Here is a 17,980-nt window from a genome sequence, read left to right as displayed (position 1 = left end):
TTCCTAGCCACCGTGCTTCTACACCTGCATTGCTTGCTGTTTGGCTGGGTTTCTGTACAGCACTTTGAGATATCAGCTGATGTACGAAGGGCTATATAAATACATTTGATTTGATTTGGATATCTGTCCTTTGATCTGGTGAGTCCTAATTGGAGATTTTTGGTTCCAACCGCTGTGTCTTTGTGAGATGCAGAGTAGGTGAACGGATGATCTCTGCATGTGTGGTTCCCACCGTGAAGCATGGAGGAGGAGTTGTGCTGGTGTGGGTGTGCTTTGCTGGTGCCACTGTCAGTGATATTTTTAGAATTCAAGGCACACTTAACCAGCATGGCTCCCACAGCATTCTGCAGCGATACGCCATCCCTTCTGGTTTGCGTTTAGTGGGACTATCATTTGTTTTTCAACACGACAATGTCCCAACACATCTCCAGGCTGTGTAAGGGCTATTTGACCAAGAAGGAGAGTGATGGAGTGCTGCATCAGATGACCTGGCCTCCACAATCACCAGACCGCAACCCAATTGAGATGGTTTGGGATGAGTTGGACCGCAGAGTGGAGGAAAATCAGCCATCAGGTGCTCAGCATATGTGGGAACTCCTTCAAGACTATTGGAAAAGCATTCCTCATGAAGCTGGTTGAGAGAATGCCAAGAGTGTTCAAAGCTGTCATCAAGGCAAAGGGTGGCTACTTTGAAAAATCTAACATTTTAAATATATTTTGATTTGTTAGACACTTTTTTGGGTTACTACATGATTTCGTATGCGTTATTTCATAGTTTTGATGTATTCGCTATTATTCTACAATGTAGAAAATAGTAAAAATAAAGGAAAACCCTTGAGGTGTGTCCAAACCTTTGACTGGTACTGTAGATAAGCAAATTCACCAGATTTTATGATCACATCATAGGCAGCTACAATGATGGGAAAATAAGTAGCCACATAGACTGATGAAAATTTAGGAGTAGGCGTACTGTTTATTTATGTAAATTTTTATCATGTAAATCAATTATTTTGGGATTCCCATTGGATTTTACATGCAAATGATGTGTATCAAGCCCATTGCATTCTGCAATTATAATAGTCTTTCCCATAAATACCTCCTCTAGAAAATAAAACGCGGATCTGACATTATTCTCTCTTGTTCTGTTTGTCCTCGGGGCCTGGAAACCGAAGCAGGGTGTTTATGTACAATAAGCATTAGGTCAATGGGATTAGATAAACAATGTGATTTGTATTATGGCATTTAGCAACATGAATGAGATTAGGCCTGCAGCTTGTGAAAAATATGACCCTGTTGTGTTGGAGAAAACCATTGAAGTAAGCTCAGCATTGCATGCTTGGCTGCTAGGCTGAAGTAGCTAGCACATGTACATTTAGAGAAGATGATATCCAGGCCATAGGACACCCAGACCATACTCTATTTTTAACCAAAACCATACGTGCATCCATGACAGCTGTACGTGCAGTGGTCAGCAGGGTATAGGAAGAAAGATGTAGGCAAGATAACTGATGACTAAACATGGGCATGCAGTATATACATTATTTTTAGAACATGGAAAGAGTTCTGCCATCGTTGTTACCAAAACCGGATACTAAGGGGGAGTAACTTTATTTACATATGTGATGTACCCCAATACTATGTATGTATAAAAGTAGAGCCAGTGCTAAGAAGCGGCGGCTTTTCCGCGGATCAGCACGGCTTTGATAACTTGCATTAAAGTCTACATTGAATTCAACAGTTTCTTCTGAGAGTATTATATTTCTATAGACAGTATTATATTTCTGTAACAATTATCTACGACAGTTGTAGTTTTACTTGAAAGTGAAACCCTTACAATCTTTCCACAGAATGTTGAAAAATATCTTTATTTAGAAAACCACATTCGAAACAGCAGAGCTTGAATAAAAAATAAGAGAAATACACTAAGTGTACAAAAACATTTTGTATCCAATTTTTTTTTAATTCACTGAGCTTTATTTTTAGTACTCTTTTATTCACTTAATTACTTACGATTGTTATTTTATTGTCAAGAGGTGAAACTGTAAGTTAAGTATTTAATTGTATATCCACGTATATCATGTTTATATGACCAATAAACAGACATGAACTTGAATGACTCCTGGCAATAAATGAAACGGTGACATGAGGAGCTAACATTGTTGAATGCTACTGAACAGCCTTGTTTTATTCCAGATAAATACATGTTAAATAATCAGTCCTAGGAGAGGCACATTTACAGTTGGATGTTTTAGGTATGTTGTCCATAGGCTCCTGCATAGCCGCAGGAAGTAGTTTGAGGGTGGGGGTGCTGATACAGACGGCTATATCGGTCCGCAAATCCAGGACTAGTAAAGCCCCAGTGTACTACTTTTGTGAAGTATTTAAAAAATAAAATATATATAAATAAAAATAAAATATGTATTAATAAATGTTTTATATATATATTTTTTTCAGGGGGCCGAGAGCACCCTCAGCACCCATTCTTCCCACGGATACGGGCTCCTGTTCTCTCCATAGCCTCATAGTCCACAGATTATGGTGTGTTTGACCTAATGATTGGGAACTCGGGTGAAATTCATACAGCGCCCCTGAAACAAAACAAAATGCAGATTATTTATTCCATTTAAACCTTTCACTTTACCAGGTAAGTTATTAAGAACACATCATTCTTTTTACAATAGAGAGCAGTTAGGCTTAAATGTACCTATTGTATTCTACACTTATTAAAAAATGTACAGCAGTACTTCCTTGGCATACACTATATTTCATTACAGCAGTAACACCTCCCCAGCCCCACCTCCATATCAGCCCAATCCTCATGAACAATAGTGCATGGCTGCATCTACCCATTCTCCCCACCATGTATGGACTTGTTTCTCAGATAAATAAGGTACATCAGTTACAAAATGAGCTCCTAATGGGAGTCGCTATATACGTGGCATATCATGGACATTTTTGAACAATGCAGAGTTGGAATTTACAATAATATATCATAATTAAACTCAATTGAGGCAGCCTGTAATGGGTAAGGAGGAGATGGTGAATGGGCCGGCGCATTGACACAACATCAATTTTAGCCAATCAAGCACGAGAGCATAACTGGCTGAACAGACAGCCACTCCCATTCGGTCAAGAAGGGAGCCCCCATCGTTATTCCAGGCGAGTATAGAGCAGGTACAGTGCCATGCAAAAGTATTCATCCCCCTTGGTGTTTTTCCTATTTTGTTGCATTACAACCTGTAATTTAAATGGATTTTTATTTAGATTTCATGTAATGGACATACACAAAATAGTCCAAATTGGTGAAGTGAATTGAAAAAAAATCACTTGTTTCAAAAAATTCTAAAAACAAACAAACTGAAAAGTGATGCGTGCATATGTATTCAACCCTTTTGTTATGAAGCCCCTAAATAAGATATGTTGCAACCAATTACCTTCAAAAATCACATAATTAGTTAAATAAAGTCCACCTGTGTGCAATCTAAGTGTCACATGATCTCAGTATATATACACCTGTTTATATACACCTATATACACCTCAGTATATATACACTGAAAGGCCCTAGAGTCTGCAACAACACTAAGCAAGCGGCACCATGAAGACAAAGGAGACTTTGAACATCCCACAGAGCACCATTAAATCGATTATTAAAAAATTGAAAGAATATGGCACCACAACAAACCTGCCAAAACTCATGGACCAGGCAAGGAGGGCATTAATCAGATAGCTTTTTGGCTATCAAGGAAAACGCTATGTCTGGCACAAACCCCAACACCTTTCATCAAATCAAAGTTTATTTGTCACGTGCGCCGAAAACAACAGGACCTTACAGTGGACCTTACAGTGAAATGCTTACTTACAGGCTCTAACCAAAAGTGCAAAAAAGGTGTTAGGTGAACAATAGGTAAGTAAAGAAATAAAACAACAGTAAAAAGACAGGCTATATACAGTAGCGAGGCTATAAAAGTAGCGAGGTTACATACAGACACCGGTTAGTCAGGCTGATTGAGGTAGTATGTACATGTAAATATGGTTAATGTGATAATGCATATATGATGAACAGAGAATAGCAGTAGTGTACCAGGAATACCTAGGAATGCCTAGGATAGGATAAAGTAATCCTTCTCACCCCCCTTAAAAGATTTAGATGCACTATTGTAAAGTGGCTGTTCCACTGGATGTCTTAAGGTGAACGCACCAATTTGTAAGTCGCTCTGGATAAGAGCGTCTGCTAAATGACTTAAATGTAAATGTAAATGTAGTGTAAAAGAGAGGTTGGTGGGTGGTGGGTGGCGGGACACAATGCAGATAGCCCGGTTAGCCAATGTGTGAGAGCACTGGTTGGTCGGCCCAACTGAGGTAGTATGTACATGAATGTATAGTTAAAGTGACTATGCATATATGATAAACAGAGTGTACCAGCAGCACCCCGAGAACACCATCCCCAGAGTGAAGCATGGAGGTGGCAGCATCATTCTGTGGGGATGTTTTCATCGGCAGGGACTGGGAAACTGGTCAGAATTTAAGGAATGATGGATGGTGCTAAATAGAGGGAAATTCTTGAGGGAAACCTGTTTCAGTCTTCCAGAGATATGAGACTGGGACGGAGGTTCACCTTCCAGCAGGACAATGAGCCTAAGCATACTGCAAAAGCAACACTTGAGTGGTTTAAGGTGAAACTGTTAAATGTCTTGGAACGGCCTAGTCAAAGCCCAGACCTCAATCCAATTGAGAATTGCTGTACACCTGCGGAACCCATCCAACTTGAAGGAGCTGGAGCAGTTTTGCCTTGAAGAATGGGCAAAAATCCCAGTGGCTAGATGTGCCAAGCTTATAGAGACATACCCAAGAGACTTGCAGCTGTAATTGCTGCAAAAGGTGGCTCTACAAAGTATTGACTTTGGGGGGTTGAATAGTTATGCACGCTCAAGTTTTCTGTTTTTCTGTCTTATTTCTTGTTAGTTTCACAAATTAAAAATATTTTGCACCATCAAAGTGGTAGGCATGTTGTGGAAATCAAATGATACAAACCCCCTCCAAATCCATTTGAATTCCAGGTTGTAAGGCAACAAAATAGGAAAAAAGTGGGAATACTTTCGCAAGCCACTGTAAGTACCAGCCCTCCTATAGCCGCACACCAGGAAGAGGAATTGGTGCATGTTTAAACGCATGCTTACAGCTAGTATGCCTGTTCAGTGTTCACATTTATCAATTACTTATTGAAGCCAAGATGTTTTACGGAGTTTTGCTTGAAATAGTACATTTTGGTTGCAGTTTTAAGTTGAAACCGAAATCTGGCACCATAATAATAAGTTACATTTGACCTCAACTGACCTGTAACTTACAAAACCATAACCATGTAATAAAACATTTATTTCAAAAGGTTGTTATAGTAAATGTAGTGTAGTAATTCAGAACAAATTCAGTATAGTATTATCACATGAACTGACACCCCAGACAGACCCCACCTCCCTTACTAATGGAAAGACGATGACCAGCATCCTGCACTTACCTAGAGTGTCTGGTCTATAATGACAGGACAATAGTATGAATGACCAGTGTCTTAATTAACACGTACTACACGAACACGGTGTGACAGAGTACACGAACACAGCGTGACAGAGTATAAGAACACAGTATGACATCCCCCCATCTTCGTTTACTAACTGTGACAGGGCAGAGGCCTCACATAATGGTGATAATACAATGCATTCGGAAAGTATTCAGACCCCTTGACTTTTTCCACATTTTGATACTTTACAGCCTTATTATAAAATTGATTAAATAATTGTTTTTCCTCATCAAATTATACACAATACTTCATAATGACGAAGTGAAAACAGGTTTTTAGAAATGTTTGCAAATTTATTAAAAATAAAAAACAGATACCTTATTACATAAATGTTAACACACTTTGCTATGAGTCTCAAAATTGAGGTGCATCCTGTTTCCACTGATCATCCTTGAGATTTTTCTACAACTTGATTGGAGTCCACCTGTGGTAAATTCAATTGATTGGATTTGGAAAGGCACACAGTTGACAGTGTCAGAACAAAAACCAAGCCATGAGGTTGAAGGAATTGTCCGTAGAGCTCCGAGACAGGATTGTGTCGAGGCACAGATCTTGGGAAGGGTAACAAAAAATATCTGCAGCATTGAAGGACTCCAACAACACTATGCCCTCCATCATTCATAAAAATGAAGAAGTTTGGAACCACCAAGACTCTTTCGAGAGCTGGTCACCTGGCCAAACTGAGTAATCGGGGGAGTGGACATCAGAAGCCACTCCTCAGTAAAAGGCACATGACAGCCCGCTTGGAGTTTGCCAAAACGCACCTAAAGGACTCTCAGACCATGACAAACAAGATTCTCTGGTCAGATGAAACCAAGATTGAACTCTTTGGCCAGAATGCCAAGCAGGAAATCTGGAGGAAACCTGGCACGGTGGTGGTGGTAGCATTATGCTGTGGGGATGTTTTTCAGAGTCAGGGACTGGGAGACTAGTCAGGATCGAGGGAAAGATTAATGGAGCAAAGTACAGAGAGATCCTTGATGAAAATCTGCTACAGAGCACTCAGGACCTCAGACTGGGGCAAAGGTTCACCTTCCAACATGACAACAACCCGAAGCACACAACCAAGACAATGCAGGAGTGGCTTCGGGACAAGTCTCTGAATGTCCTTGAGTGGCCCAGCCAGAGCCTGGACTTGAACCCTATCTAACATCTCTGGAGAGACCTGAAAATAGCTGTGCAGCGACGCTCCGCAAACAACCTGACAGAGCTTGAGAGGATCTGCAGAGAAGAATGGGAGAAACTCCCCAAATACAGTCTGTCACGTGTGCTCCCTCTCCGGCCTCTAGGTCACCAGGCTGCTCGTTAGGGCGCACACCTGTCACGTGCATAAGCGTTACATAAGCGTTACAGCGTTAGGTGCATAATGAGACTCACCTGGACTCCATCACCTCCTTGATTAACTGCTCTTCATACAGTTGAAGTCGGAAGTTTACATACACTTAGGTTGGAGTCATTAAAACTTGTTTTGCAACCACTCCACAAATGTCTTGTTAACAAACTAAAGTTTTGGCAAGTCGGTTAGGACATCTACTTTGTGCATGTCACAAGTAATTTTTCCAACAATTGTTTACAGACAGATTATTTCATTTATAATTCACTGTATCACAATTCCAGTGGGTCAGAAGTTTATATACACTAAGTTGACTGTGCCTTTAAACAGCTTGGATAAATTCCAGAAAATGATGTCATGGCTTTAGAAGCTTCTGGTAGGCAAATTGACATCATTTGAGTCAATTGGAGGTGTACCTATGGATGTATTTCAAGGCCTACCTTCAAACTCAGTGCCTCTTTGCTTGACATCATGGGAAAATCAAAAGAAATCAGCCAAGACCACAAGTCTGGTTCATCCTTGGGAGCAATTTCCAAACGCCTGAAGGTATCACGCTCATCTGTACAAACAATAGCACGCAAGTATAAACACCATGGGACCATGCAGCTGTCATACCGCTCAGGAAGGAGATGCGTTCTGTCTCCTAGAGATGAACGTACTTTGGTGCGAAAAGTGCAAATCAATCCCAGAACAACAGCAAAGGACCTTGTGAAGATGCTGGAGGAAACAGGTACAAAGGTATATATATATCCACAGTAAAACGAGTCTTATATCGACATAACCTGAAAGGACGCTCAGCAAGGAAGAAGCCACTGCTCCTAAACCACCATAAAAAATCCTGACTGCAGTTTGCAACTGCACATGGGGACAAAGATCGTACTTTTTGGAGAAATGTCCTCTGGTCCGATGAAACAAAAATAGAACTCTTTGGCCATAATGACCATCGTTATGTTTGGAGGAAAAGGGGGAGGCTTGCAAGCCGAAGAACACCATCCCAACCGTGAAGCACGGGGGTGGCAGCATGATGTTGTGGGGGTGCTTTGCTGCAGGAGGGACTGGTGCACTTCACAAAATATATATTTTTAATTAATCCATTTTAGAACAAGGTTGTAATGTAAAGTCAAGTGGAACGAATACTTTCCTAATGCACTGTAGACATTAAGGGTCAGGGTGGCCAGTCACACCAACATGGACATCCATCCTCTTCTCTCAGTGGAGAGTCATAACTAACCTTCTAGGTTTTCTTTCTCTCCCTTACTACCCCTCACCACTGATGAGCTAGACAAGGTTACTAACGTGTGAAAACTGAATGACAATGACCAAACAGAGAGCTCAGTCTTCTTTTCTCTCTTTCTCTTTTCTCTTTCTCTCGTTCTCTTTCTCTTCTTTTCTCTCTTTCTCTTCTGTTCTCTCTCTTCCTTTCTCTTTCTTTTGTTGCAGTCAGGGTTTGGTCAATCCCATTTAAATGCAGTCCATTCAGGAAGTAATCTGGAAACCTTTATAGAAGGGGGTACCTTACCCTGTCCTGTGCTGTTGGTCTCATGACAGCAACTCGATCATACTGGCGCCTGAGTAATGCTACTAGAGCATCAAAACGCCCCTGAGAGAAAGAAACAATGAGAATTGTGGTGATGAAACCAGTCTAAACAAAGATATGATGAAACCGGTAAAAAATATTAAAGATATCAAGTCAGTTACTGACTGCCATTGTCAACTGGGTTTGAAAGCATCCGAACTGACCTTGATGGGTGTGTACCATCTGGACTGTTCTGGGATGTGATAGGTGGGGTGTGGACTCTGAGGCATTGGTTTTCTTCCAATGGTTTCATCCACCTCCTCTTCCACCATTGTGACCACTGCGTTCTTAGCTTTCTCTAGCCGTGCACCTTCCTCCGTGGAACCCTTCTCTCCCCATCGAACCTAATACACACTTTACATTAGGTTATTTTATACAGTTCACCTTTCATTTTATACTGTTTATATATTTTTTTGTAGCACAAAATAACCATTTAGAGTTACTAACATCACTCAAAATAAAGTAACACAACTCACTGTCAAGATATAGTGCAGCCCAAATAGATGGGGTTGAATGGGGTAATACTCATTCTGACATACCTCCATGCGTTTCATTCCTCCGATACCTCTTCCCCCATAATAGGATGCATCCACCATGGGCCACTTCCTCTTGGGTAGAGGGTCCTCCTCAGGCTCCTATTGGAGGAGACACAGCGAAACCACTGCATTAACCCTGTGAAGAGCTGAATGAACTGACATTCATGTTGATTTAAACAACAGTCTTAAGGATCTAAGCGACAGTCCACTCACAGGTACTGGTGGAGGAGGGGAGGAGGGGGGCGACAGGGAGGGGGGTCCTTGATCACCTGTAAAATAGAAGCCTTCTTCTATTACTATATACTATCAACCAACAACCATTTTAACTGATTCACTCATACTGTTTCTATTTGTCAAGGGGAAAAGTGCTGTGTTGAACCACTCACAATAGTGCAGCAGAGCGGCCAGAACCACCACAGCAGAATCAGAGCCAGTAGCAGGAGGAGGACCAAGACCAGCACCAGCACCACTGTCCCATCAGACTGCATCAGGAGACACTGTCACTTTAAATGTGTAGCTCTAGCACTCTGAATGAATTCTATTGTGTACTTTCTGTGTTTTCATGTTTTATGTACCATCTTATTAAGCACATGACCAAGTTAATTTCCCTCTTGTGGAATATACATTTGATCTGAATCCCTCATTGAGTCTGAATGGTAAACAAAGCAGCCTGGTACGCAACACAGACTTGAACAGATTACTTTATACCAAACATAAATATAATATATAATACTTGATAAACTGGGTGTTTCAAGCCCTGAATGCTGATTGGCTGAAGGCTGTGGTTTATCAGACCGTACACCATGGGTATGATAAAACATATATTTTTACTGTTCTAATTACATTGGTAACCAGTTTATAATAGCAATAACGCACCTCAGGGGTTTGTGATATATGGCCAATATACCACGGCTAAGGGCTGTGTCCAGGCACTCCACGTAGCGTTGTGCTTAAGAACAGCCCTTAGCTGAGGTATATTGGCCATATACCACACATCCTCTGGCTTATTGCTTAAATATTTAATGGACTTTATCAGACTAGACTTTGGTGAACTAAGACTGACCAAACTGAATGTCAGTGGAGTGAGGCTGTTTGTTTTGAGTGTTGGCGTTGTCTGTAATACTGATACTCACACATTCTGTAGCGTAGATAGTGAATGGACTTGAGATGTAGGACTGACCCTTGTTCAAGCTGATCAGCACATCTATCGATCTATTGAGAGAGAAAGGAAATCCAGCCCATTTCTATGTTATTGCTGAGAGAGAAAGAGACTAACAAAGTAGTTCAAGTCGAACTTAATTGATGAATCGGCCTGGCAGACCAAACGTTGAAATGCCAGGGCACTGTGCCATAGCAAACAGGCATGCTGGTGGCAGGGTAAACACTATTACATGGTCAACGGTGGGTACCCACTGGGCACAGACGTCAGTTCAACATCTAGTTTTGATTAACATTTGGTTGAGTTGTCAACTAACGTGAATTCAAAGTGAAATCAACAACAAGTGTCACCATGTCATTGGATTTAGGGTAAAAGTTGGGAGAAAAGAATTGCCCTTATGTTGATGACTTTTTCTGTGCTTTTCCAATCAGATTGACACGTTGATTCAACGTTATCACAAAGATTTTGGGGGTTGAAATGACGTGGAAACAAAGTTGATACGATGCGTTTTTGCCCAGTGGGTAAACACTAACAGGGTCACAAAGTCTCACAAAAACATCCTCATGTACTAAACTGTTTAAATGACAGTATGCCAAACCATTTTGGTGTGTCTCACCACTACACATTGGTTCAGCCTATTCGTTTTATATTTTATTACGAAACCAGGCAGGTAACTGTAATGGAATAGGACTGAACCGGATTTATTCTCCAATCTCCACCAAACTTCTATTCTATTTTTATACTTGAATTATTTTATTTTGTTGTTTTTATAAAGAAATCGATCCGTTACCCGTCGAACCAACTGCCCACCCTGAATGAAAGTGTGTGTAGTCTTCGACAGTGGAGCTTGGGTTTCAGCATGGTTCTTCTCTCACGGCAACCAACAGACAACATGCCATTCCTTTGATCTGCCCATCTGAACGCGCTCAGTAGCTCACTGGCCATTTATGGCTACAGGAAGTTCCACGAGGAGAGAATCAAGTGCAGCACTTACTGTCCGGCTTCATGCAGCACTGGTGCTGGACACAACAGATAGCCATCCTGCACCACACTAGGGCTCTCATCTGGGAGAGAGGGAAAGAGAGAGAGAGCGAGAGGGAGGGGTTGTGGGGAGCGAGAGAAAGTGTGAAAGGGAGGGGTGTGTGATCTCTATGCCCTCTCAGTGAAGAGACATTGTTTGTTATGTTCTATATTAAGCAATGAGACAGAGACCAGCTCCATGCACTCAGCTGGCTACAGAATGACGTCTCTGTTCTCTAGCTACTAAATAAGACACTGTTCTGTTCTCTCCGGTTTGGGAAAATAGTGAGCCCCAACATTCACTCCATGGCCTCATTACTCTATTAGTATGGCTACAGAATGAACAGGGTGGCCAACATCTTTCCATGATGAAATTGATTGAATCCTGAGGAATGGCATTGAAGTGCATTGTTTGGTGTACAACTACAAAGGACTGTGGCATCTGGTACTATACATGAATGAATGTGATGTAACAAGCGGTTAGGGGGTGTTATTGTCAATTTGCACTCTTACAGTAGGTCGGTGTGTCAATATTGGAATGCAGAATGTGATGCATTATGGAGCTTGTGGTAGGGTATACTAACTGTAGGTCTTCTGGTTGACTGTGAGAACACAGATCACCCCCTCCTGGCTCCTCCCACGGGTGAAATCATATCCTCTCAGCACAATGTTAAAAGATTCTGGAATGTTATGGAGGGTCACAATGTTAGGATTTTCGGGAACAAACTAATAATAATGTTAACCAATATTGATCACATTTAATCAGTATAACGACAAACTAAATATTTGCAACATACCGTTCACACAAACATTAGTGGGCTCTATACTGAATATTTCTGTGCAGGATTTCTTCAAAATCTGTGAAAAATATAAATAACGATGATGTAAATTACATGGTATGTGTCTTAAAGTTTATTCTGACATATTGTTCTATGTAATTATTCTGACCTCACCGAATTCACAATGGTTTTGAGTGCATGAAATCCAGCCAGCACTGGGAATACTTGGTCTTTGCTGTCTGCAATGTCAACAAGCTGTAGAGATAAGAATGCAAGCATACTCTATGATGTTACACAACATCTGAGAGATTGCCTTCCCACATCTAACGTACGACATAGCACTCTCTCCCTCATTGTCAGTACATTACTCTGTCTCTCTATTGATGTTTTCCTGCCGGTTTTCCAAGGCTCTCATCTAATGTAATGAAACTATAACAGGAAGCAGGGCTGGCACGATCGTGATTTTATTAGATGATTACAGTACAACGGACTTCCTGTCCAGACTGCTAACGCTCGCTGAGAGGGACAGACGATCAAATCATTAAACTGGTACTCTCATTTTCCTTTCACTATGTTATCAATATCAATCAGCTGTTACAGCATTGTGCATGCTTATCCAACAGATTTCAATGTAAACAAATATTTCAGCAGGGATACTGTTTGTGCATGGCTGTGTGCAGTTTGTGACTGCTTCTCCAGCCTACAATTGATAAAGTGAGACTTCAAAATCATGCCTGTCTCTCATCAAAGTCCTTCACACCGACACAGTACACTCTAGCACCAAACTCCCTGGCCGCGTTAGCCTGAAACAAAAAGAGAGGACCAATAGATGAATTTATGGAAAATAGCTGTGTACTAGTAAGAGCTCAAAGCAAAGTAAGTACTATGTTATTGCTCATCAGTCTATTATAATGGCATTACCTCCTCTACTGTCAGTTCATAGGGATAGACCTCCAGTTTCCCATCAGTCATAGCGATGATGATGCTGGATGACCGTGTGACCTGGGCCTTTATCTGCTCTGAAGCCTACATGTAGGAAGCCATGTTTTAATGGACAACACATACAGTACAACTACAAAAATATATATAACTGCTATGAATCAAAACTTCATACCACTTTCATTCCTTCGTGCATGTATGTTTCACCAGCTGGTCTGATTTCACTTAACTTTTTCAAGCCTTCCTCTATTTCATACCTACAAAGGAACAAGAAATATGCATTTTAGGTCCTATATTATCTGAGAGATGATGTGTACTGCGAGAGAGTGTGTGTGCTGTCTCGTTAGGTGAAATATGTTTACTGTAGTAGTACCTGTCTCCAGTTAGTGGTAGAATCACCTCCGCTCTAGATGAGAAAACTATGAAGGAAACTCTCATCTTTGGACTAGAACAAACACAGATACACAAGGGGATAAACGGGATTAAACACCCAAGAAGATGCAGAAGCAGATTAACTCCAGCAATGACTGGTCATTTTGTATTTAAAATACTACACTAACAGTAGCTTTACATAGCCCTATTCCCCACACCCTTTGGGGCTAACCATTTTTTTCTACATTAGCCTACAATTATACACCAGTTGCCACCACAGCCAGATGTGCCGAATGTTTTGTGGAGTTAAATTTAGTACCCCATTATTAAGTTTAAAAATAATCCCAGTCATGCAGTATCCTAGTGTTCGGTGGACCTACTTTTTGTTAAATGCCTAGGCTTCTGCTCGATAAAGATATGCCCCACTTTCACAGGACCGTGTTTACTACAGTTTATCTATTGATTCCAGCTGTGAAAACATGCCCTTGGTAAATCATTGATAAAAGGGGCTCAAACAGTCAATATACTGAAAACTTGTATCATGAGAGAAAGGGAGAGAGAGAGAGTTGTGTGGGTTTTGTCCTGATGGATTGTGACATGTTCAAAGCAAATTTAACCTCATAGAGAGCTTGACCTGAGAGCATAGACAGTTTACCTCACAAAGCGGTTGGTGAGTTGCTCCACAAACTCATAGATCTCTCCCCAGTTATCATACACACTACCAGACCTGTAGAGCACACAATGAAACTCTCTGAACCAAACAAACCCATACGAGGACTATACAGACTGAAAAAGAACATTAGTCATTTTAATACTATTTACATTAGCATTTTGACTACTTGTTACACATTTGTTTTTTTCACACACATAACTTGATAATAAAATGTTTGATACGTGCACTCTGACACCTGATAGATGCTATTGAATTATGTTGATACAAGATACTTCAACATAAAAAAATAGAACAAGAAGTCACGTTCATATCAACGACATCTTCCATTTAGTTTAGAGGCTAGAATACTTACCTATCTAAAACGAAATAAATATCAAAAGCTCCATGGCAAGATGCCTCTTCGCTTTGACAAAATAATGTGTTTATTAGAAAGGAAAGAAGAAATACAATCCCTTGTCCGTTGAGGATCATTGCCTTGATAAAAATCATATTTTCTCAATTATATTTTGCACATTTCACTGTCTACCTTACATGCGCTTCCTTGTATGTTAAACAAGATAAATCAAGGCTCAAGACTGACTGATTTTCCAACGAAAAAATGGACAAGAAACTGACATTACTTTTACGCGACATGTTACTAGCATATGTCTTTGTAAATACCGATGATTGTCCTTGCCACTCGCATAGTTGTTAACTATACATTGTCTGAATTGAGAGAATAAAATGATTTGGCCGGTCGCATCACCGCGGATACTGTACCATCCCATCTGAAGTGGGCATGCGCAAGATATCCGGACACTTCGAACCCTATTTATTTATGATTATTTATTTTTTTACCTTTATTTTTTTTACCTCTATCGCTCCCTCACCAGCGTTGGGGAGACAGCAGGTGACAACATGTTTTGTTAAATTAACAATTTAGGTAACTATTTCAGTTCAACAACCAAACTTTATTGAAGCTTGATACGCAATTAATTATAGCCAAACCATAGAAAGACGTGGATATGACTTTTAATTTAATTCCACACACTGAACAAAAACATTGTTTCGTTTGAAAACTTAAATTCGACTGATTCTAATGTCCATGCCATTGTGGACGTGACAATATGGACATCACTCATTAGAATACTGTGTAGAGTGAATTCCAACATTGGCGTGATCCATCAAAAACCAGGGTTTCTCTATCGCCTGAGGTCGCAGAAAAGCGCGTTTATGGCACACACACCCGCGTTTGTCGTCGTGGCCTCGGGGCATGCACACCAGAACATCACCCACCGTCACCTAAATACACTATATTTCGTCCCTATTTACCAAATGTCATGAATTCAATATCCAATCGAAATGGGCTTCTTCTACACTGGCCCCTGACACCCATGACCTCTTTAGACTGTCCACCGACACTCTCTGATTGTCAGAGATCATTCATGTAACCTAGCTAACAAGAACTGTCAAATCTCATTGTACAGATTAGACTAGATTATAAAACCAGCTCCTCCAGTAGACCAGTTCCATTGCAGGTGTTGGTGGGTATCTACAAGAAACCGCGCGCTGTATAATACACGCAAGGACCGTGCAAATAAGTGAAGAGCAAACTTTATCGCAGATTTTTTTGTATTGTTTTGGATTTAGAGTGGTTTACGCACGGTTTCTTTGGCGTTTGTCAAACTCATTTTAAAATGATGTATTCTCAATTGTTAGCCTAATAATATAAATTATATGTTTATCAGGAGACCCTGGAGGCAGATATTCTGTCGAAACTATTTTGGAACGCAGAGGCGAGAGCTCAGCAACGATGGATAACTGACATTTTTACGCGCGTCCGCATCTCCTACGACGTTCCCGAGAACGCCGTTTTTGGACCGTATGAGCTGAAACACACATCCGTTTATGACAGCATCGCATTCACTGCTCTCAAGTCTATGGACCGAAGAACGGAACCATACATTTTGAGGGTGAGAACACGTACCAAATCCGTGCGTCTGAAAATAATGTGTTCCAAACCAATGGTTGGCAAGTTTCTCATGCCCGCATCATTGTTTGAAATGCATAGAACATTTCAGGTAGTAAAATTGTGTATTTTACTTGTTTTTGTATGACAGAGACCCGTTTCTATTTGGCTACACAGGCAGACGCCTTAGCGCATTGATGGTCCAATGTGGCTGCGGCTGGTCCAGTCAGCCTGGAACGCTGAAGAACAGAACCCGGAGCACTATGTGAAGAACGGACACCTATTCTTTAGGGCCCTCAGGACGATCCAGAAGGAAGAGGAGCGGTTGGTGTGGTACGGGAAACACCTGGCCAAGCTTCTTCTCCTAAACCCACTGCAGATACAAAGCAAAGGTGTGTCTACATACTCTATGTGTTATTACATAGTAATCAAATATGATCTATTACATTATAGATACACATTGTTCATATCAATTTTCATGATTTTAATACTGACTGAAATTATACATAACTATATTTATTCATTACATTTGTACAATTTAAACAGTATTGGCAAAGGTTTATGTCAAGCAATATTGTCAGAATAACGTGATATTAATCCATATCCATCTCTATAACCAGGTACTGGTCCGTACACATATGCCAACTGTAACCAATGCTTTGAGACTGAGTTCTGCACACAGAGACAACCAAACAGCCACAGCACCAAACCTGGTCAAGGCAACACTGACCATGTGAAACCTGACTCCCTTCCTGCTGCTGCCTTCAAACAGAGCCGTCCAGAAACAAGTCCACTGGATAGCAAACCTGCAACAGACTTCCATAACTTAGCCCGGGATATGGATCATATTAAGACAGGGTCGTCCAGCACCAGGAACTCTGAGACTAGAGGTTCCCTCATAGGGAAACACACAGAGGTAGAGGAGGACAGGTGCAGTGAGCCAGCATCTGGTGATAACGCAGGATCCACTGGACACAGGATACTGTACTTTGACCATAAAAAGACAACCCAGCCCAGTCTCCCGTCACCTGTCCAGTAACATCAACAAGAACAACATCACCAAAGACAGAGCAACCCAACTACACTTACAAGGTTTTGGGCCTGAAGACCTCAGATCTTCATCCAGCCTAAGGAATCAGAGCATCCACTAGCTAGTGGCCTAGTAGAGCCTCAGAGAGACCCAAAGAAAACAAAGACAGAAACACTACGGTCCCCATCTCACTCAGAGGAGTTGTCTTCTTTCACTGACTCTGATACTGTCACCTCTGCCTTCAGCCAGGTCTCTGTCTGAGAACAGGAGGAGTGCCTTCTCCCAGCCCCCCACGCTCTGTTTTCGTTCCCCAAACTACCCCCCTGCTTGGGAGGGCTTAAACCTCAATCACTCCCTTTACTACTGATCTCCACCGACCGGTGCTGGCCCAGGGTGTTTCGAAACAGAGGCGCCCTCTATACAGCCCAGCAGCTCTCTGGACCAGGACCACAGGCTGATCCCACCCCCAGATTACCCTATCCCCGGTGCTCCTGTCCCCCTCCGTCTCACGGCTCTCGCCCCTCTGCCTGACGGCTCAGAACTGGTGTGCCAAATGCAACGTCTCCTTCCGCCTGACCTCAGACCTGGTGCAACAATGAGGTCCCACCACAAGAGGGCGGTGGACGCCACAGAGTCAGGGTCTGGGGTGAAACAACAGCAGCAAGGGCGAGAGAGGAGAGGCTCAAGTCTTGCATCTACGAGGTCTTCAGACAACGCCATCACCTTGCGGGACACTTGACCTCTCACACATGAGTTCAGTTCAATTAGTTATTATCATTGGTAAGATCTTGATATTTTAATGTGTCATCATATTGATGAAGATACTAATTGGAGAACTAATAAAACAAACTATGTTAATTATTATAATGTAAATTATCAAGCCGATGACATTTTATAGTAAAATTTTCTCAGAATTCTGTAAAATGTGTCATTTTTTGAATGCCATATATTTTTCCATCAAATGCTTATGTTCCACACAAATTACAATATTTTAGGTGTTATGACTTGATTGTAAGGTCAGTTGCGAACACTAGATGGTGCC

General features: G+C 41.4%; 2 pseudogenes; one reads left to right on the top strand and one right to left on the bottom strand.

The window, feature by feature from the left end:
- Window positions 1-1,846: 1,846 nt before the first annotated feature.
- On the bottom strand, window positions 1,847-14,743 carry LOC115105974 (anthrax toxin receptor 2-like; annotated as a pseudogene).
- LOC115105977 (PR domain zinc finger protein 8-like) lies at window positions 14,592-17,856 on the top strand (annotated as a pseudogene).
- The last annotated feature ends 124 nt before the right edge of the window (window positions 17,857-17,980 follow it).

This window comes from Oncorhynchus nerka, linkage group LG22, assembly GCF_034236695.1.
Source record: "Oncorhynchus nerka isolate Pitt River linkage group LG22, Oner_Uvic_2.0, whole genome shotgun sequence".
NCBI lineage: Eukaryota > Metazoa > Chordata > Actinopteri > Salmoniformes > Salmonidae > Oncorhynchus > Oncorhynchus nerka.
Note: the sequence above shows the minus strand (reverse complement) of the source record. Positions and strands in the feature narration are given on the sequence as shown.